Below are 21,657 nucleotides of genomic sequence, written 5' to 3' on the forward strand. Positions count from 1 at the left end.
ACTTATTTTATTAAGTATCTTATTCAATAGACTATCCAGTATTTTATTCATATGTTGAAAATCTAATTTGTCAATTCATTGAAAATAATATTTTTGAGTGCCAAATTATAGTACTCAATACAGTGCACTTTATACCCAGTTCTTTTTTTTTTTTTTTTTTTAACATTTATTTATTGTTGAGAGACAGAGAGAGAGCATGAGCATGGGAGGGGCAGAGAGAGGAGGAGACACAGAATCCAAAGCAGGATCCAGGCTCTGAGCTGTCAGCACAGAGCCCGACACGGGGCTCAAACTCACAAACTGTGAGATCATGACCTGAGCTTACCCAGGAAGTTGGACTGAAGTCGGATGCTTACCCAACTGAGCTACCCAGGCGTGCCAATTTTATACCCAGTTCTAAGCAAGAGATAAAGTGGCAAGCCATCATTGCTCCCAGGAGCATAGTTTTGGGTTGTTTTAATTTGCTATTGGTGAAACCATCCCTGTCAAACACAAAAGTGTTTATGCTTGGGTGTAGAAATCGGTGTAAGAGAAAGGGAGAGCTTTGAGAACAGAAAACTCTATGCTTTTCTTTGCCAATGGGGAGACTGATAGCCCTGGAAGTAGCTTCTTTTCAAAATACTTTGTGCCTTTGGAGATGTTTCCTAACTGATACCCAAACTCAATCTAAGGGATAAACTTTTACTATTATCTTCCCTTGATCAAAGCTCAAAACAGAGGCTGACACCAGTTCAATTACTGTATGATTGTTGATATTGAATACAACTATAATTTCTAATTCTTTGACTTTCTTGCTGTTATTTTCCAAATTTCTCTTTCCTCAAACCTAGGAAACTATAAAACAGGAATTTAATAGTAATAATAACCAGAAGCAATTATTTCTGCAGCTGAGTTTAAACATATCTGTCCTGAAGATGGTTCTAAGAGAGTTGGAGAGACAGGATATACACGTGGCAGAGTAATTTCTAATACCAGATGATATATACTTAGTACCAATTGAATTGCATAAACATGGCACATTCATCAAATGTCATCTCTGAAGCCCAGGGCAGGCCAAGAAGCAGTAACTTCAGCTAGGTCTTGTGGTCACATCTAGGCAGAGAGAAGGAAGTGGGATGTAGACATAAGGAATTGTACTGGAAAAGCCATAGTGGCTAAAATGTACACAACATGTTGAGGAAACATTGTCTAGACTCATGTAGTTTATATAAAAATTCAAAGAGTAGAATAAAATAAGCTCAAAGAAGTTTATTATAGCACACTGTGGGTTGTAAAACTAACTGCTTTATCTACCCAGAACTCTTTGGTTTAGTCTGGTCAGCACCACCTTCTTTTGCTCTCTCCCACCCCCACCCCCAACTCAACCACATAGTTCCAATGGGGTCTGACAATAACAGCCTCTGTTTCTGTGCACCCAACTCTTCTCATTGTTACACCAGGGCATTCAGTGAGAGACCTTCCTTAGGATGTCTGCATTTGGAATTAAAGGCAATTTTTTTTTTCTGTATAATGAAAATCTATAAAAGTGTGAGCCTAAAGTTGCCAGAGGCCACAGAGAAAGGGAGCTATCAGAGAGAACTAGGAAAAAGACACAATCAAAGAAGCCTGATGATGTTCAAGCCCCTGGTTCCAGCCACATCTTTTCTTCCTGTTAGTTTCATGAACCATTGACCTTCCCTTCTCACCCAAGCCAGATTCTGTAATTCATAAACAAGAGTCCTGATTAATATATAGAGTAAATAAGCTGTCCTTGATTGCCAGACAAAGGTATTTGGATTTGGGGAGCTAACTGCAATGACTGTGAGGTTCTATCCTTCTGATAATCTTCAATTTCATAATATTTACTTATAAACACAGTAGGAACCATTGAAGTTTTAAGAAAGGTATTGATGTCTGCAGAACAGAATTTCAAGATTATTGTGGCAGGAGTGTATAGAATGCATTGGAGTGGGGATAGGCTAGAGACTATTAAACCAGAAGAGCCGACCATTCGAACAGTTCAGCCACGAGGTAAATAGGCAACTCAGACTGCAGGTGGGAGCCCAGAGTGGAAAGGAAAGGTCACAGTAAAGAATCATTAATCTTTCCAGGATAGTCATCAGAGGCGAAGCACCATCACTGGGCATTTGGTTATGACTAATGGGTTGAGATTCCTGTCTTTTTCCAAATATTTAATACAAAATAAGTCTCCTATTTCCTTGGGTTTTCTTGAGTCTTTTCCCAGGGAAATCCACCTCATCTTCTGAGACACAAAAGCTTAAGTCATATTTCCACAAAAATCCTTCTAAGTAAAACAAAGACGTTCTTCCAAATTGACATTTCAATAGCAATTTTGGTTTTTCATGACTCACTGACTTCAGACAAGAGGAGGTAAACAGGACAGATCATGCATAAAACCTGTGTCGTTCTCATGGAATCACAGGTTTCTGAAAGACAACACGAGGTCATCTGTTTATCCCTCCTGCCTTGTCCAGCCATTCCTAAACCCTCCTGGAGAGTGATGACCTCTGATTTAAGCATTTTTAAAGCATCTTATTGCTATAGTGATTCCCCCCAACACACATGCACACATGTACACACATGCACACCACACATGCATGTGCACACACACACATACACACATGTCCACACACATACACAAGCACACACATAAACACACACACACACACACACACAGCCAATGGAACCTAATTTCAGGACTTAACAGCTCTCATTCTGACGTTGAGATTGGGTAAAAAATGGTGTCTTTAATAGAAACTCCTACTTTCTTGGGATTTTAGAGTAGGTGGCCTTTATAGATTGTTCCATCCTAGTGTTTATCAACCTGACCTAATCAAAGGCATCACTTGGGATGTTTGTTCAAAATGTACATTCCCTAGCATCCACCCAGGATGAATTTTGAGTCATGGGTCAGGACTGGAGTGCTAGAGCTCTTATTGGGAAATTTTGGGGAATACTGTATCTAATCCTTGAGGATCCAAATGAGGCTGCAAGAAATTAAATTGCACAGCTGCTGTCAGAACTCAGAGCTCCTCAGTCCTATCAAGATTCTTGTTTAACTTTGTGCTTCTCATAACGAAAATGGGGAACCACCAGTTTTCTCTCTTGGAGTGGGTTTAATCCCACTGTGCATGTAACTATCATTGCACTTCACACCTGACAGTTTAACTGTCTCCCTTGATGCTGATGTCATGGCAATAATATCAACAGCAATAATAATACTCTCTACAATTTATGAAATGCTTTCCTGTTAGATCTGAATCCATTTAGGTTCTGAGAAACAATGTTCTATAAAGGCAAAAGCTAGGAAGTCACTGATTCATCTGATTTGCCCTTGTTTCTACATTGACTCTGGTACTCACAGGAAGGGCCCTTTATTGAGAACTTGTGAGGAACAGAGCCCTACACTTAAGACCATTACAGACATCATCTCATTAAATCCCAATAACCCAGTTATCATATCATCATCATTTTCCTAAAAGCCTACTTCAGCTGAATTCCCCTGACATCCACCATTCTTTTACTAGGACCTCTATTATTGTCTACTTGGGCTGGGTGTAATATTTGCCTGACCTAGTCATAGCTATCTCAAGTCTTATACATCCTTCCAATGGTCTATCTCGATTACATCTTTGGATTTAAGCTTGAGATACCAAACATTACTCCTGAAACAGAGGGACAGCAAGAGTCAAGAAGGAAAAAAAAAAAACCCCACAATTTTGAAAAACAGAAATCCACTAGCCAGGAATCCAAGAGTAATGGTTTTGCATGGAAAACTCCATCTGTTTTTTGTGGGATCTGGATCGTATTTTTCCCTCCAGCCACGGGAATATGCCACTCAAAAGGATCTGCCTTGGATGGTGACAAGATGTACTCTGCCATTAAGCACTCGTGGCAAGGAAAGCATCCAGGATTTGCTTACTAAGAGGCGATGGCAAAAGAAGTAAGCTGTGCTAAAGCCTCCAGAATAAATTTCTGTTTAAATCCAAGCCATGGATTTGAGACTGGGTATAAAAAAACTTAAAGCCAACAGACTGGCACTTGGGTGTAGCTGGCACTGTATGTTCTCCTAATTATTTGAAAATATGCTCTGTTGACTAAGCCACACTTAAAGAATAGGGAATGTCGTCATAAAGGTTCTAGAAAAAATAAAATCTTATCAGGTCTTGGAATAAAAGAAAAATAAGAGCAAATTCTACCTCCAGATGAGTAGTTGTCTTTCTCAGAAGCAGGCCCACGTGGGTTAATGAACCTTCAGTAAAGGAAAAAGGGTTTGGAAGTGAGACGCACCTAATTTTAAATCCTGTCTCTTCTCCTAAATAGTGTAATTGCTTTGGGGCTCAGCCTCCCTGTCTGCACAACTGATAGAATAAAACCACAGAAGCTTATCCGGTCACCCCACGGAAGTTACTATCACAGCATTTGGCATAGTAGGCAAGTGTTTTTTAAAACCTATTCCTTCGCAAGAGAGAAATTCACATGAGGGATGGCACCCAACCATTTTGTGTGATCATTTGAGGGAAATGAAACACGGGCGTTCCTCCAGGAAACGATGCTGGTTATTTGGTTCAGAGCTGAAACCACTTTACCACAAAATGGAAGAGAGGCGAGATCGGAGGAGGCAGCTGAAGGGACATGGAGGCATCCACAGGCCTGGCTTTCATTCTGGGCCCCAGACATGCTGGTCCTCCCTGGGCAAGTCACTGAAACTTATGGTGTGCCGATGGCAATGGTGCTGTTCAGAGCATCCACACAGTGCACCTGCAGCCGGGATGAGTTTGGACAAACGTGGCACCAGGCCGTTGCAAGCATCGCAGAGACCGCAGATACAGGCGCTGTAGGGATGTTCTTTCTCCCTTCCGACGCGTAGCAGAGATGGTGAATTTTTCAATTACAGTAAGACCCTCTTAAAGACAAAACTCTCTAACAGCCACTGACATTTGAGAGGTTGAGTCAGCATATCCCCCCAAAGTCCGATAGTTCGCTGAGTGTTCAGTGAAGCCACATCAATCACTTTGACTTCCTTTTGATAAACTGGATAGAAGGAAATCTCGCTCAGAAAGAACCATTCCAATTGGAAATAATCTTAAAGGACAGCTGAAAATAACAATCATTGAACATCTCTCATGTGCCAAGATCTTACTGTTTTATGTTCATTCTCTTAACAGTTTTCCAAATTAGGGCTTAATATTCCCATTTTAAAGATAAAGGGCTATGGCCCAAAGAGAATAAGTTATATGCCCACCATTTCACAGCAAGTGAGTAACAGAAACTCCACTTGCACTGCATTTTGTCTTTAAGATACCCTGATATCTCATTCCATCACACTGGCTCAAGGACATTGGGGAAGTCAGAATGGACAATTAAGAAGTACGATGTGAGTATTTTAATGTTGTATTTAATGTTCTCTGCATTTTCTTTTGGCCTTAATGTTGAGGGGGAAACTAGTTTCACATACTTCTGAGTTTTGCCCACGGATATTTATGTCATGTAGTATCTCCCAAGAAGGTGAGGAGGAATTCAATTCTGACACTAGCCGGAGGCAGCACAGATCTCGCAGGTTAAGGGCAAAGTCCTCCACCAGACTACCTCCATTTCAGAGGTTAGCCACCAGCCGCAAGTCTCAGGGATCTTCAGGCCACAGAAACTTCAGACAGACTGGCTACCAAAGAAAGGGGTGCCCCATGCCCCCAGATTCAACGATTTGCTAGAATGACTCTCAGAACTCAGGAAAGCACTATACTTATGATTATACTTTTTATAAGGGATCCGCCTAGAGGTTAAGATCTGGGAAGGTCCTAGACGTGGACCTTCTGTGCCTTTTCCCAGGGGAATCACAGGCATCACCCCCCCCCCCTTCCCCAAACACACACACACATCACAGCAATAATGTGTATACTAACCAAGAAGCTCCACTGTCTAGTTTTTACTGGGGTTTCATTCCATGAGCATGATTGATTGGGCTCAATTTCTAGCCCTCCTCCATGCCACAGATGTCAAGGAAGCTCAAAGTCCCAACTCACTAATCAACATGGTGGGTCTTTCTTGTGACCAGCCCCTATGCTACAATTAAGTAGGGGCCTACTGGGAGCCATTTAATTAACATAAAAATGATACTCTTCATCACTTGGGATAGTCCATAGATTAGAGTCTCCTTCCCAGTCAAATTCTTTATTGTAATGCCATCACCCTGTGCCATTCCAGTCCCCAGATTTGTTCTGTTTTCTAGCACCTTCAATTCTATCAGAGATACTGCCCACCACCCTTTAAGCCTGCCACAGCTGAAAATCTGTAGATTTCTTTGGCTCTGTCTTTCCTTTGTCCTTCTCAAGTAGCCTAATTTCCCCTGGGCTGATTTTCATCTCTAGGTTTCCTGGATTCATCTTCTCCTCTCCACTTCTACTACCACCATTACCACTGACATTTAGGATCCAAACCGTCAGGATCCCAAGTTGTTGTGGAACTTCCTGAGGAAAAGTACACAGTATGGTAATTGGAAGGAGTGCTGATTCTAGAGTCTTGAGTGTGAAGTCGAGCTCAACTGCAGGCTACAGATACATCGTAGAGTCACTGCAAAGGGCAGAGATGTGAAGGGTGCAGCACATAGATACGTATACACAGAAAGTCAGATCTGCAGTTAAATGGGTATTTTTCACACTCACCACACATTTCTCTAAACCCATCCTTTTTAAGGCACTGTATTAATTTCTTATTACCGCTGAAACAAATTAGCATGAACAGGGGTTTAAACAATATGAATTAATTTTCTTATAGTTTTAGAGGTCAGAAGTCCAAAATGAGTTTCACTAGGCTAGACTGAAGGTGTTGGCAAGGCTGTGTTTATCCTGGATGCTCTGGGGTAGCACCTGTTTTCTTGTCTTTTCCAGCTAGAGGCCACCTGCATTCCTTGAGTCTTTTCTCCATCTTCAAAGCCAGCTGAATTGGGCCAAGTCCTTCTCATGCTACCATCTCTCTGGTTCTCCCTCCTCTGCCTGTTTCTTCCACAGTTAAGGGCCCATGTGATTACATTGGGTCCACCTGAATAATCCAAGCTAACTCCCCACTTTAACATCAGCTAGTTAACAACCTTAACATCTCTGCACCCTTACTTCCCCTTTGCCATATAAGGTAACAGAAATTATTCCCAGAGATTAGGAAATGGACATCTTTGGAAGGGGAGGGCATTACTCTGTCTCATGCCAAGTTCAGGTGAAATATTACCTATGAAGCTTATCCTGATGACTCTCATTTATATTGCTCTCTTCCCTCTAATTCAGTAGTTTCCAATTTTGTCAGCTGCGACACTTTAAAAAATATTGATGTTTGGGTTCCGTTCTTGAGTCTGGGGGATTAAATTGGTCCAAGGTGTGACCTGAGCAAAGGACATTTTTACAAAACTCCCTTAATCATTCTAATTTGCAGCCAAGATTGAGAACCACTGCTCCAGTAAATGTCTGTGTTTTCATCTTATCTGTCAATGCAGAGAAGAGGTATCACGTGATAATTAAAAGGAAGACTGCACAATGCCTGCATTCATATCTCTTGGCTCCACTTCTAACTAGTGGTCAGACCTTGAGCTGCTTAAGCAATCCCTCAGTGCCTGTGCTTCTTCACTTGTAAACTGGAAGGAAAAATAAGGCCCCCTAGAGTTGTTAAGAAGGTTGAATAATTCAATGTATATAAAAGTGTTTAGTAGCCTTATCTTTGAAACTCACCTAAAAGCTTTGCCTGGGCATAACCAGCCACTCTTTCTGTGGTTCTCAAAAAATACTTGTTATTTGATGGATAGAAAACAAGCAAGTGTGGCCAAACCACATGATTGCAGTTCTTTGAGCCATAAATCTTATTTTAGTTTATTTTTAGAATAGTTCTGTCATATCTTTGCTCTCCAAATATCTTCAACCAGTGTAAGCTGAATGCACATTAGAATCTTTTTGGAAGCTTTTTAAAAGTAGTAGGCCCAGGATCCCCCTCCTCCCTGAGATATTAACTCAACTGGAGCCCAGGCATCAGTATCTTTTAGCTCTCTAGGTAATTACAATACAGAGCAAAGGATTAGAATCTCAGACCTGGACTGGATGCCCACAACTGTTGTACTCTGAGTACATGTAACAAAGGTAATGACTTATGCCTGGGAATGACTAGGAAAAAGTGTAATAAAAGGGAAGTAGGAAAGGGAAAGGATTTAAAAAGAGAAAAAGGAAGGGAAAGAGGGAAAGGGAGAAATAGAGGGGAGAGAGAGAGGGAGACACATGGAGACACACACACACACACACACACACACACACACACACACAGAGAGAGAGAGAGAGAGAGACCAGAAACAGAGAAAGTAAGGAAAGAAAGATGGTCAAGTACACCTAAAAGGTATGTCTTGATGACTTCTTCATACTCATGCTATGTGTTAACTAGTTCTTCCATCCCAACTGGGTCTTAAGGAGAGATGGGTATCCATGAACAGAATCTCATTAGAGAAGTGGAAATTCTATGCCCTTCCAGAGTATGTACTCAAAATATATTTCAGCAAACATGAATCCAACAGCAGCACAGATTTGTTCTGTGGCTATTCAGGTAAGTAGTTCTAGAAGTTGTGTTAAAAAAAAGACTAAGCTGAAAGTTTGGGGCTATCCCTTAATCCCAGAGAAGAAATTCCTTGCTCATCCTGAGTAGCACACAGGTCACTCTGGGGATCGCAAGGAACGTGAGTCAGAGGAGACAATTACTCAAGAAAGTTACCCAATCTCCTAACATCCGGTGGTGGAGAGAGGCTTTGAGTAACCTCAAGGTGACTCCCAGGCAGGTGGCCACAGCACAAAGACATTTCCTATCGGCTGCAAAAGGATCTATACCAAAAATCATGTCATCACTTGAATTTACTTACCTGTTATGATTTAGAAAATCTTTTCCCGCTTATGATCTTACCTGATTTTTTTTTTCCAGGGGCAAAATAACCTTTGTAAGACACATGGGTTAAATATTATCCCCATACTGGCGATGAAGACTCAAGTCTTAGGCAATGAGTGACTGAATGATAGAGATAATCCTCTCTCTTTTCAGAATGCACCCTTCCTTAAGAAAAGCATAATTAATCATGGTATAGATGATTATAAAATAAACAGTAAGAATTCAGCACCAGGAGGGCACCAGTGAGGGTCCATCTAAGAAAACTCCCTAAGGAAAGGTGAGCCTGGGGAGGGGTTTTGATACAGCAAGTTCCACTGGGAAATGGAAACTTAATATAGACAGTATATTTAGCCAGCAAAAGATTATATATAAGATACCACTACATATATATTTCTGGAGTGAACATGAAATCTCACTTACCAAATGTTACCATGTTAAAAGTCAGTCACTTTATTAATACTAGTGACTGATTACTAAATATCTGAGTAGCAGAATAGGACAAGATTCTTGACATGCACTAACAGTCCAACTCTAACAACTGCCCTACGATATGGGTCTTTATTAAATTATTCTCTATTCATGTACAAGGAGACTGAGACCCACCAGGCCAGGGCCCCACAGCTGGTGGACAGCAGGGCCATGATTCAGACCCAGGTCGCTCTGACTCCCGGCTCATGCTTTTTCCGCTGCTCTACGCCATCTCCTCAAAGCCCATAATTAAGCAAAATAATATGCTCTTCACAAATGAAAAGATCTCATGCACGAAAGTGACGAGACGACTCGTTTGGTTGATGGGCTTCCAAATATGCGGCGGATCCTTTTTCTGGAAACCGCATTTGGCATAAGGGGGCCTAAAGTCCAGACGGTTTTCATGACGTAACTCAAGGTCTCCGTGAATGTCAGCCTTGAGTCTGAAATAGCTCTGAGCCCTCCCATCCTGGCATATTCCCTGTGACACCCCCTGGTGCCCCCGGCCGAGCTCAGACTGCCCACGGAACCTGCGGGTGGGTGAGCGGACAGTGCCGGCGGGGGTTTGAAACAAGGTACATCGTGGTCCCCTCCTCCATCCCAGTAACTATTTCCGACGCTCTCACTCCCTCTCGGAGCTTATTCTCGGCTCCGTAGGACTTCATGTTTGTTTGTTTTGCTTTCAGGTTTAAAAAGGACTCTTAGCAGCAGTTCAAGGCTTTTATAAAATTAATCCCTCGTCACTTAGAGCAATCCAGAGGGCTGCTGGAAAGGAATGGCACTCTGCGAGGTGGTGCCTGAGACCGGATTTTGAGTGTGGTCTGGTCTTGCATAAAAGTCATTTTCAAGGTGTTTCTCTCTGTCTCCATTCCTATCTACCTCGTCTTAATCAAACAGCATGTTCCCTCAAGTCATAAAGTCAGCCAACAGTACACCCCAGGGTTCTCATTGCACCCAACGGCCTTACCTGTGAGCCCCAGTGATTCTGCAGCTCCAGTGCCTCGGCAGGTCGCTGTCTCCCTCAGTCTTCCTTGGCCCCATGCCTTGTCTCCCTTGGGACCCTTTTCCTACCAGGGTTTAGTTTCTGTCAAATGGAAGCAATAAAAAGTAGTGAAAAGGGGCACTGGGATTACAGCCCTAAGAACTCGGTCTGAGTTTACTTGCCTCTGCCCTCCCATAGCTGACAGGCGACCACGGACTAGTCAGAAACTCCTGTTCTCATATAGAAAGCAGAGATCACAGTCATATGCATCTTACTTACCTCACAGACCTATAGTAAGGATCGGAGGACAGAGTGGACAAAAAAGAACTCGGAAAATGTGAGGTAAGCATTAGTTCATTCACTGCCACTCCTGTGACCGGAGGCTATCTCTTTGACAGAGGGGAGGCAGAACCGGAAGAGAATTATTGTGTGTTGCCATGTGATGTAATAAGGTTCAGAGCGTCAAGGGGGCCTGGAGGAGGGATCCTGGCCGATGTCCGGGGTTTGGGGATGCAGCCAGGTGCCAGGAACTATCCCCAGAGGAAGTCAGATATGAGCTCGGCCATGATGGCTGAGTGGGTGAAAACAAAGGCCCAAAGAGCATCTCAGGACAAAAGACCAGCACATATAAAGAGCTGCTTATGCTAAAGTCAATTTCATCTCCTAAGTGCCAGGGAGGGCACAATGGCTTCAAGTAGATAGTGGAATATGAAGAAGCATGTTTTAGGAAGATGATTTTAGAGGCCATGGGGCAAGGAAAACATGAGAAAAATTAGTTTTTGTTGTTATTATTATTATCATTATTATTATTATGAGATTATCTCTCACATGAGCCTGAATAGAAATTAAGTATGAATTGAGTCAAGAGTTCAGTTATCTAGTCTCTGCACGAAGGAAAGAGAGTGAGCCCTGGGGCAAGACTGGGGGGGAAAGAGGATTGGCCTTCGTTCCAAGGCCAGGTGACACCCTGGAGTAGGATAAAGGCTCCCTTTCTAGGGAGTAGAGATTTCTACTATCAGTAACCTCAAGGAGGAGTTGATGCTGGAAAATGAAATGGAGCCCGGGATGACAAAACTTACCTCTGAGCCTGGTCTCAAAGGAGTCTAGATAAGTTCAAGGACATCCTTTTGCAGCAAAAACATCTTTTGTCATAGAAAGACAGCCCTGAAGGCATGCCAGGAAGCCCCTGAGAGGGACCCCAGGAGAAAGCACTTGGGTCTATCATACCTGAGCATCTCCATATCAAATAGCAGTTGCATTTCCCCCTTTCTCTTATCCCAGAGCCATCAACCATGTCATGAAAACTTGTTAACTAACTGGTCTCAGCTGTGCTGAAGCCTGAAGCTTGCCCAGGCCAGAACCATTATTCTGTGAGAATAATATTGTTCACTGAGCATTTTCTATGTGCCAGGAATAGAGTTAGGAGCTTAAGTGGATGACCTTATTTTCTCAACAATCTTGAGATTATAGAACTCCAGTTAACCTCATTTTACAGGTAAGAAATCTAAGGTGTAGAGCGGTTAGAGAACATGCCCAAGTCCCACAGCTGATATGAGGCATTCTGTCCAGAGATAATTCCATTTGCTGCTACCCTAGACTACCTCCCAGCTATGGCCCAAGTGAGCAATGGCCATACCTGTGCATGGAGTGGATATGAAGGAGACTGGTAGTGTCATGGGGAGCTGTCTAAGATGAAGCAGCCATCATGGGTCCATGGCTGAAAGATGCCAGTACAGGCAATAACACGCATTAACACTGGGGACAGAGGCAGATGTGGCCTGGTGCTTCTTTGACAGCCAGAAAAAAGGTCAGGAAATCTCAGAATGAAAACTAAGCCCCTGGTCACGGTGATGAGTTGTACCAAACTGCCAGACTGTAGCCTAACCAATGTGGCCGTCTTCATGCCTACTAGCTGGTGAGCCCTGAGGGACTTCCAGCTTGCCATTGTATGGCCATGAGACCATTTTCACAGAGGAAAACATCAAGAAGTTACAAAGTGGCCCATAATCCAATTTCAAACTTGAAAATTCCTGAGAAAACGCTCCATTCTACTTGGGCCTAAACAAATTACACGCTGACAGCATGCTGTTTTTAGAGTCCTCTGACTTAATGTGCTGTTCTATTATCAACTCCACTGTTACTAATGGATTTTCTTTGGAACTCAATACTCGCAGGGCAAGGAAGAAACTAGCAGCAGCACCAGATGCTTCTTTATTTTTTTTTTTTAATTTTTTTTAATGTTTATTTATTTTTGAGAGAGACAGAGACAGAATGTGAGTGGGTTAGGGGCAGAGAGAGAGGGAGACACAGAATCGGAAGCAGGCTCCAGGCTCTGAGCCGTCAGCACAGAGCCCGACACGGGGCTCGAACCCATGAGCTCTGAGATCATGACCTGAGCCCAAGTCAGACGCTCAACCGACTGAGCCACCCAGGTGCCCCGTCCAGATGCTTCTTTAAAGGCAAACAATATCAATGTCTACCCCAGGGGCCTCAGAGACATGTGGTTGCCTTCAGAACCAGGCCCAAGGGAGCTGTCTGGAGTCTTAGCCTCTCAAGGGGAAGCCTCTTCATTTCCACAATCCCTGTAGAATGTTCCACAGTTCACAGATGACCCCACTACTGGAACTTTTCCAAATAAGGCAGTGGAATCTCAAGATCCCTAGCACTCAAAATACAGAAATCCAAATTGTCATCAGCAGAAGCATCTGGAAGCTTGTTAGAAAATGCAAGATCTCAGGCCCCACCAAAGACATAATAAATCAGAATCACATTTAACAAGATCCCCAGGTGATTTGTGTGCATGTTAAAATTAAGAATCCCAGCTTAAGATTGCTTGAGAGCTCTAAAGAGCAAGCACCACATGGGTTGTAATAGCCATATTACAACATTCACTTGCGTATGGGATTGTGCTGCTCAAATAATTAATGAATCCATTAACTACTGACATCTCAACATGTGTCCCCTGCTCTGCTAAACACTGTTGGTGATACCAAAAAAAAAAAAAAAAAAAAAGTCAAGATATGATTCCTGTTGACTGCATGCTTACAATTCTGTCGGAGAAAGAAAATATACACACACTCAGAATGACCTTTCAGAAAAGGAATAATGACCCTAGCACCATCCTACATAAAATAACCAGAATTCCCCAGTGCGAACTGGGTGACGTCTACCCTACAGCAGAGCATCAGAAGCCTTCAAGAGCTCAGAGCACACCTTCCTCCCCCACCTTATCCACGGACACAGCCTTCCCCCCCCGTGCTTTGCCCCAGCCACACTGAACTTGAAATTCCTAGGTGAAAACCTTGCTCATATGTCCATGCCTTGCCCTTGCAGAATGACCCCACCCCTTTCTGCCCTTCCCCCTTTTTTATGATCTCACCATTGAATTTTTTAGACTTAACACAGAAAGCTTTTCTTTGTTTTCAAATTTGAGGGAATTGTTGCCCTTCTTGAGTATTCCCACTGCAAGTTCTGTTTATGACTGTTTCCTAGGTATAAAGGTCTGATTGAAAGAAATAAAAATGGTATATGAAACAGCTATAAATCATTAATGCAATCCATCACATCACCATCTTCACCTCAGACACACCTAAGAGCCCAGTCCCAGGATGTATGTGCCCTGATCCTTCTCCCTCAGACATCCCTCCACTGACTGGTGGCTAAGTCAGTCCCTCCACATCATCTGACTGGTGGCTAAGCCCAGTGGGAACTAGAAGCTCAGTCCTAGGCCTGGGATAGCCTCCCACACCTTCTTATTTGGGAGACTCCTGCACATCCTTTGTATCTCATCTCAAATGCAACATTACTGAGCTTCCCCCACTTCCCAGAAGCATACTGGTCCTTCTCATCTCAGTTCCAACATCACTTCATACCTGTCTCTATCGAAGAGCTTATCTGCTTGCTTGTGTACCTTTGCTTGCCTGTCTCTCCCACCTGACTTAGTTTTTCTAGGACAGAGACTTGTCTTCTAAGGCATGAATAGGACTGCTTGTGCATTCTCAGTGTTCTGCAAATGTCTGGCACCAGATAGACCAGTGCTTCCCAACCCCTGTTAATTAATCATCAGAATCAACCACATGTCACACCCATATGCTTGTGCTTCATCCCAAAAGATCCTGCTTCCACAAGTCTAGGATATGGTTCGGGCATCTGTATTTTTCAAATGCCCCCCCACCCCCCGATAATTCTATGTGCCACCAAGATTTAGAAACACTGCAGTAGGCCCTTACTAAAGTTTGTTAATGACGGAATTATCCATCCTCTACCCCTTGCCATGACTCCTTGCTTTTCTAGATAAACCTGAGGTCCCTTGATTGGATTGCCTTGGTCCTTCCTGGCTAGATACACACCTTATACCTATTCACATCCTGATATCACTACACTGATATGTACTGAGCAGTATATGTACCTATGGGCTCAATTGTGTGTGGCCATTTTTATGTGTAATTGGAGGCAGACAAGAAAATGATGGATATGAAATTGCAGTAGAATAATGGCAGAGACCTTTCAGGCACACCTAGTTTTCCCTGTCCAATGTTCTCAAGATATCATGCCCATACTTCTATAACATCATCCCTTAACTTCCCTAGAATGAGCATATCTGTGCTTGAAGTAGACTGTGCCCCAGCTAGACTCCTTGAAGGCAGGCTCTTCTCTCTGGTGCTGTTACCTCAGCTCCTATCCCAGTGCCTGCCACAAAATAAGTGCTCAGTAGAGGTCTAATGACTCCCTGATTCCATGAAGACTGAATGTCTGAATGAATAAATGAATGAATGAGAGGATTTGGATTGATGGAAAGGAGGAAGAAAAGCATTCCCACAGGAGTGAGGATTCAGAATCAAGGTGTTCACAGGTCTGGAGAAGAGAATGAGCTTGGTACATAAGACAACTAGATAAGAGTTTTTGAAGATAGCTCCTCCTCTTTGGAGAAAGTCGGAGGCCTCTGTTGTTCCTTCCCATGGGATTTCTAATAATGGACTGTCGTCCTATGCAGGAGGGAGGTGTCCTGAGAGTCAAGCAGAGTTATTCCTAACTCTGCTATAGGATTTCTGTGTTGCTATCAATAAAGGGAAGAAAGAAAATGAAAGAGAATATTTACTTAGTATCTATTTTCCGTCTGACGCTTTGCTTATGTTGTTTCCCTGGATAGCGAGGACAGCTTCTTGTACTATTACTGCCACTTTTCTGGTGATGGAAATTAAAGTAAAAGAGTTTAAATGACTCTGACAACTTGTTCTTTTCCCTGTGTACTTTGCTGCTTCCATTCACTTAAGCTATCTGGGCCTCAGTCTGTACTTGAAAATGAATGGATTGTGTTACATGATGTCTTAGGCCTTTTTAATTCTAAAACCAATGGGTTTACCTTATTGTGGGGTTTCTCAACCTTGAAGCAACTTCCTTTGAAGCCTGTCTGTTACTTAGTACTACCCTATGTACCATTCAATAATTGTTTACTGAATGCAAGAATTGAGTTTAATCACCTGGGCAGCTCTGAGAGATACAGTATAACATTTTGCTCTAGTTAAAAAAGGTTTACGTACCATCCCTAAGCAAACTTTGCATATTCCTGTTTCTTCACTTTTGCTTGTAATTTGCTGTCCACTTATCAAAATGCTGCTCTGTCTTCAAAGTCTAGCTCGATTCTCCTCCTCCACCAAGGCCTGTCTGGCTGCCAATGAACCAATCAACATGGAAAGGAGGATGGGATTATCACAGTTAATCTGGGGATGAAGTCAGTCACATCTAAACCTTGGGCTATTCCATAGTCAGGGAACGATGATGGGAGGCTACCTCAGGGTCCGATATATTTCCTCAAGGGGATTTAAAGAAAGAATAGTTGAAAATTATTCTTCTCTAGACTTTCCGGGCTTCAAAGAACCCCACTATTGCCTTAGAAATAAAATGACTATATCTAGTTTTAAAATTTATATCACCTGTAGCTTTTAGAATTCTTCACGGACTTTTCACAACCAACCTCTGCCGTCACATACCATTGAACTTGCACGCACCCAGCTTCCTTACATAGAAGGCATCCCTCTGCCTGGGGTAGTGGTGGAAAATTCCTGAAGAAGACTGACTTCATGCACTACATCTCTGCCTGAGGACGTCCTGAAGAGGTCAGGTCACTATCTGTGCAAGCAGAATCGCCTGCCTTATGGAAACATTTCTTCCTTTTAATGCACCTTTGTTCATTCTTAGTAAAACAAGATGGACGTAGCATTACGTACCTACAACCAACAAAACTGAAGTGCTTACTCCCATGTACACACGTGTATTATGATCTCTGACATTCAACATAGATGACTAAGTCATATGTTAAATATTCTGGCTCAACGTGCTATATGAATCATAGTGCACAAAGCTCCTGAGAACTTTAAAATCAGACAATAATTTTTTGTTATCATTTAACATTTGCTTACTTCTATATCCTTGATACATGGCCCAATGACAAAATGAGTCATTCAGTAAATATTTGTTGACTAAATACAACAATCAATGGATTCATCTCTATTTCTTTTATTTTCTCTCCCCTAATATGACTCTGAAAATGTGTCATCAATATAATAAACACATTAATTTAATACTGGAAAACCTGCGTCACATAATGGAAGAAACCTGTGTCCCCAGGGCTTTGCTAATGTTTCTGTAGTAATTCTTGCAATTAATCTGTTTTTACACAGCTCTCTCCTCCACTGGACATGTGTTTTTTAAGGGAGGTGACTGTCTTACTCATCTCTGTATCATCAACATTTATTACAGTGCCCAGCTCATAATAAGTTTAGTAATTGTTTGTTAAATGAGTGAGTAAATATATTTCTAAAATGATTGCTGTGCCTCCAGTGACTTCCTGGCCCCTCCTCATCCCTGTTCTAGTATTTTTTTTTTTTTTTTTAGAATTCTCAGCTACTTCTCTGTTATATTTAGACAAGCAGCTTGTGGGAAAATTAAACCCCTCTTACAAAAAGTAGAAACTCCTGATAGAAATAATTTTTAAATGCCTTTTAAATCACAAAATTGTAAGGCTTGAAGGAACATCACAAATCTTTCAAACATAGGGGTGCCTGGGTGGCTCAGTCAGTTAAGTGGCCGACTTCAGCTCAGCTGACGATCTCACCATTTGTGAGTTTGAGTCCCGCATCGGGCTCTGTGCTGACGGCTTAGAGCCTGGAGGCTGCTTCAGATTCTGTGTCTCCCTCTCTCTCTGCCCTTCTCCAGCTTGCACTGTCTCTCCCTCTCAAAAATAAATACATGTTAAAAAAATTTTAAAAAAACAACAAATCTTTCAAACCTAAATATCAAGAAACTTCCCTAGCAATAAGGTGAAATTGGTATAGCTTTTTTAGAAAGAATATGTGAGATACATTAAAAATGAATACTTACAAAAACATATGAACAATCATTACACAGGAGAAATGAACACACAAGGGATAAGCATATAGAAAACCTTTCGTATGGGTGTTGGTAGGGAGTGGACGAGGGGTAAAAGAACTCTCAGGCCCTGTTCATAGGAGGACAGGCTGGTGCTGCCACTCTAAAGACCCAAATGGCATTAATGGCTTTATAGGCATATAACCCAAGATCCTGAATGAATACCCTAAAGAAGTTCTTCCATAACATAGGAGAAACGAAGAGAATTTAGCAGCGAGTCAGAGGCAATCTGAACATCCATCTGTTGGAGCATGAATAGGTAAAATATGATACACAGACCCTAGGAAATTTCGTATTGCAGTACAAGCTACAAATCAGATGTTCACACAGCAACAGTACTTATTGAGACACATGATACAAAACCACTTATGTAAATGAATCATATATGTACCTGAAACAAATGATCTTTTTCAATAACATACACAATAAAAAACAAAGCAACCCACTTTAAATACATGATGATGGCAACCTATCATGGGAAGGGGTTAGGAATATGGAATAACAATAGTGATAACTGGGAACAAATAAGTTTAAAACAAGAGGGAGCCCACATGGCCCATAGATGACAAAGTTCCATGAACTAAGCAATGTGATCAACTCAAGCCCAATACAGGAGGTCCAACAGAAAAAATTAAATGAAAAGAAAATGTTAGAACTTGCTAGTAATAAAATTAAGGTAAATTAAAACCAAAATAATAAAAGATGTATTTCACTTGAACCAGCAGCTCCATTTTTGTCATTATTCAGGATAAATAATGATCAGCACAGCTATTTAACTTTAATTTTGTAAGTATAATCCAATATAATTAAGCAAAAGAAAAATTAAAGGTGTAAAAATTAAAAATGTAGTATTTATTATTTTATTGTATATTTGAAAAACCAAAGAGAAACTGAAAAAGGTTTTTTCATTTTTTGTAGGTTTTTTTTGGGATAATTAAAAAAATATATTTATTTTAGAGAGCACAAGAGCATGAACAGAGGAAAGGGGCAGAGGGAGGGAGAGAGACAGAGAGAGAGAGAGAGAGAGAGAGAATCTTAAGTAGACTCCATGCTCAGCCTAGAGCCAAACATGGGGCTCAGTCCCATGACCCTGGGATGACTTGAGCTGAAATCAAGAGTTGAACACTCAACAGACTGAACCACCCAGGTGCCCCGGTGATTTTTTTATTACAAAGAACAAACAAATTTGCCAAGAAAACAGGGTGCACATTTCAAATCTATAAATTAGTAGCCCTTCAGTTAGAATCAACACTAGTTTGTGGGTATAAAGAGAAAAGACTCCATCCACAATGGAATGACAAAAACAAATTTACCATTAGTGTTTAAGATCTAGATAAAGAAAACAGTAACATTCTTCTGAGAGACAAAGAGAAAACATGTTCAAATGACAAGGCATGCCATGATTCTGGATGGAGAAAACCTATGTCAATTCTTTCTAAATCAATCTATATGTGTAGTGTCATTTTACTGAATATACCAACAGGCTTATTTGAGAAACAAAGAGCTGATTTCAAAGCCAATACAAATGAATAAATAATAACATCCAAGTAAATTCTAAAATGGAAGAATATTGAGAAGGGACCATCCTTAATGTTAGAATACTGTATAAAGCAAAATGATTTGGAAAGATCATAGATCACAGATCATAGCTACATGAATAGACACACCTGGGAAACAGAAAACAACTCAAATAAATGGTCCCAGATGTACACAGGGATTAAGTATAAGATAAAAGTGGCTTCAAATCAGTAAGGAATAGAAAGATTATTCAACAAATGGTACAGAATAACCAGATGGCTGTCTGAAAGAAAAGACTAGTTGGATCAACAGTATAATTTAAAAATGAAATTTAAGAGTACAAGAAAACATTGTAGTGATTTTTGATAAATAGTCTCTAAGTGGAAAAGTTCTCCCTAAACACGACCAAAAACAAAACAAAACAAAACAAAAAAGCAAAAAAACCCACACCAGATGTAATGAAACAAAAAAATGTGAAAAATTGACAATGAAAAATTTCGGCACAGCAAAGCCCACAGTAGCCAGAATCAGAATTCTCAAGGGCAAAGTGAGAAAATATTTGCAATTTATATCTTAGGAAATGAGGACCCACTTCCCTAATATATATTTAAAAAAACAAACAAACTCCCATAAACATTAAGAAAAAGATCACCAATCCAATAGAAAAATTAAAGGGATGTTTCAAGAAAAAATAATAGCCCTTAAACATATGAATTATGTTCAAACTTTTAAGACGATAAATGCAAATACAAATTACAGTGAGATACCGTTCCCACTCATCATATTAGGAAATACGTTAAAAATGTGTTACTACATGGGTTGTGAAGAATGTGGGAACAGCCACTTTCCTACACTGATGGCGGGAATGTAAACTGGTGGCACCTCTAGGGAGGACAATTCATCAGTAGCTATCAAAGTTACAACTGCCAAGTATTTTTGACACAGAAATACCACATCTACATATTCCTCTACAAATATACTTGCACAAGTATATTCACTGTTGCCGTATTTATAACAGCAAAAGATTGAAAACAATATTTTTTCCCAATACTCCACTGAAAATTTTTTCTCTTTATTGCCTTGGGCATGGTAACAATGTTGATTTTCAAGTTAGTCTCTGAATTTCTGGGACCCCTCTGGATCTGTGTTTATTTCCTATTGTTTCTATTAATTTTTCTTTGGCTTTCTTTGGCTTTCTTGGTTGGTTTGGGTGGCTGGGACTTTCTATTTGTAAAACTGTTTCTAAAAATAATGGGAAGCCATCTGCGGTTCTATTCCAACAGAGAAGATTTACCTTTGCTTCCACCAAGAGCTATTAGCAATCTTGAATCATCTCAATCCAATTTCAGAATTAGGAAGATGTGATCAGTCCCCATGAGGGCTTGTCACTGGGGTTCATTCATTCCTCAGGTTCATCCCTTTGCAGTCTCAGCCCAAAGTTGAGAGGTCACCTTGGAGTGTCCATAACTCCTTCTCGTCCCATGAGGTTGTCATGAAGTCCTCAGCATTTTTTTTCTTTTTTTTTAATTTTTTTATTTTTTATTTATTTATTTTTTTATTTAAAAAAAATTTTTTTTTTCAAGGTTTATTTATTTTTGGGACAGAGAGAGACAGAGCATGAACGGGGGAGGGGCAGAGAGAGAGGGAGACACAGAATCGGAAACAGGATCCAGGCTCTGAGCCATCAGCCCAGAGCCTGACGCGGGGCTCGAACTCCCGGAACGCGAGATCGTGACCTGGCTGAAGTCGGACGCTTAACCGACTGCGCCACCCAGGCGCCCCCTCAGCATTTTTTTCATTCAGGTATAAAGCACCCTCAGAGGCTGGGCTCACTCACAGTCCTGGATTTCCATTCCCCTCAGCTCCTAACCAAGTAATTCCTGACTCTCTTTTTAACCCTCTACTATCTTCAGGTAGACATTTTTTTTTTTTTTTTTTTTTTTTTTAACATTTAGCTAGCTTTTCTGGTTGTCCTAATGGTTATTTATTCCATATTATCTTTCATGATGACCAGGGACAAAATTCCAAAAAAAAACCCATAGGTGTTCATTAATCAATAAATTATGGTACATTTATACAACAGAATAAATTATTGCATATTTATGGGTAAATAACATTATGGTTAAATAACAAAAATGTTAAGTCAATTACGGTACATTTACACAAATACAATGCTATTTGGCTACAGAGACTTTTAGGTGCTGATATAGACGAATCTTCAAAATATATTGCTTAGTGAAAAAGCAAGGTACAGAGCAGTGGATGTGGTATGCTATCATACCATATCATATGCTAGAGGTATGCTATACCTCTAGAAGGAGTAAAAATAATTGAATACTTAGATTGTTTGGGGCCTA

General features: G+C 41.1%; 1 long non-coding RNA gene across 5 annotated transcripts in view; it reads right to left on the reverse strand.

Moving 5' to 3' along the window:
* Nucleotides 1-21,657, reverse strand: part of LOC123585549 — a 253,585-nt gene that overhangs the window by 6,135 nt on the left and 225,793 nt on the right. For all 5 annotated transcript variants that reach the window (XR_006706277.1, XR_006706278.1, XR_006706274.1 and 2 more), the window contains one exon: nt 10,340-10,456. This is a non-coding gene — a long non-coding RNA (uncharacterized LOC123585549). The remainder of the gene's footprint in view (nt 1-10,339; nt 10,457-21,657) is intronic.

Source organism: Leopardus geoffroyi, chromosome C3, assembly GCF_018350155.1.
Source record: "Leopardus geoffroyi isolate Oge1 chromosome C3, O.geoffroyi_Oge1_pat1.0, whole genome shotgun sequence".
In the NCBI taxonomy this organism is placed as follows: domain Eukaryota; kingdom Metazoa; phylum Chordata; class Mammalia; order Carnivora; family Felidae; genus Leopardus; species Leopardus geoffroyi.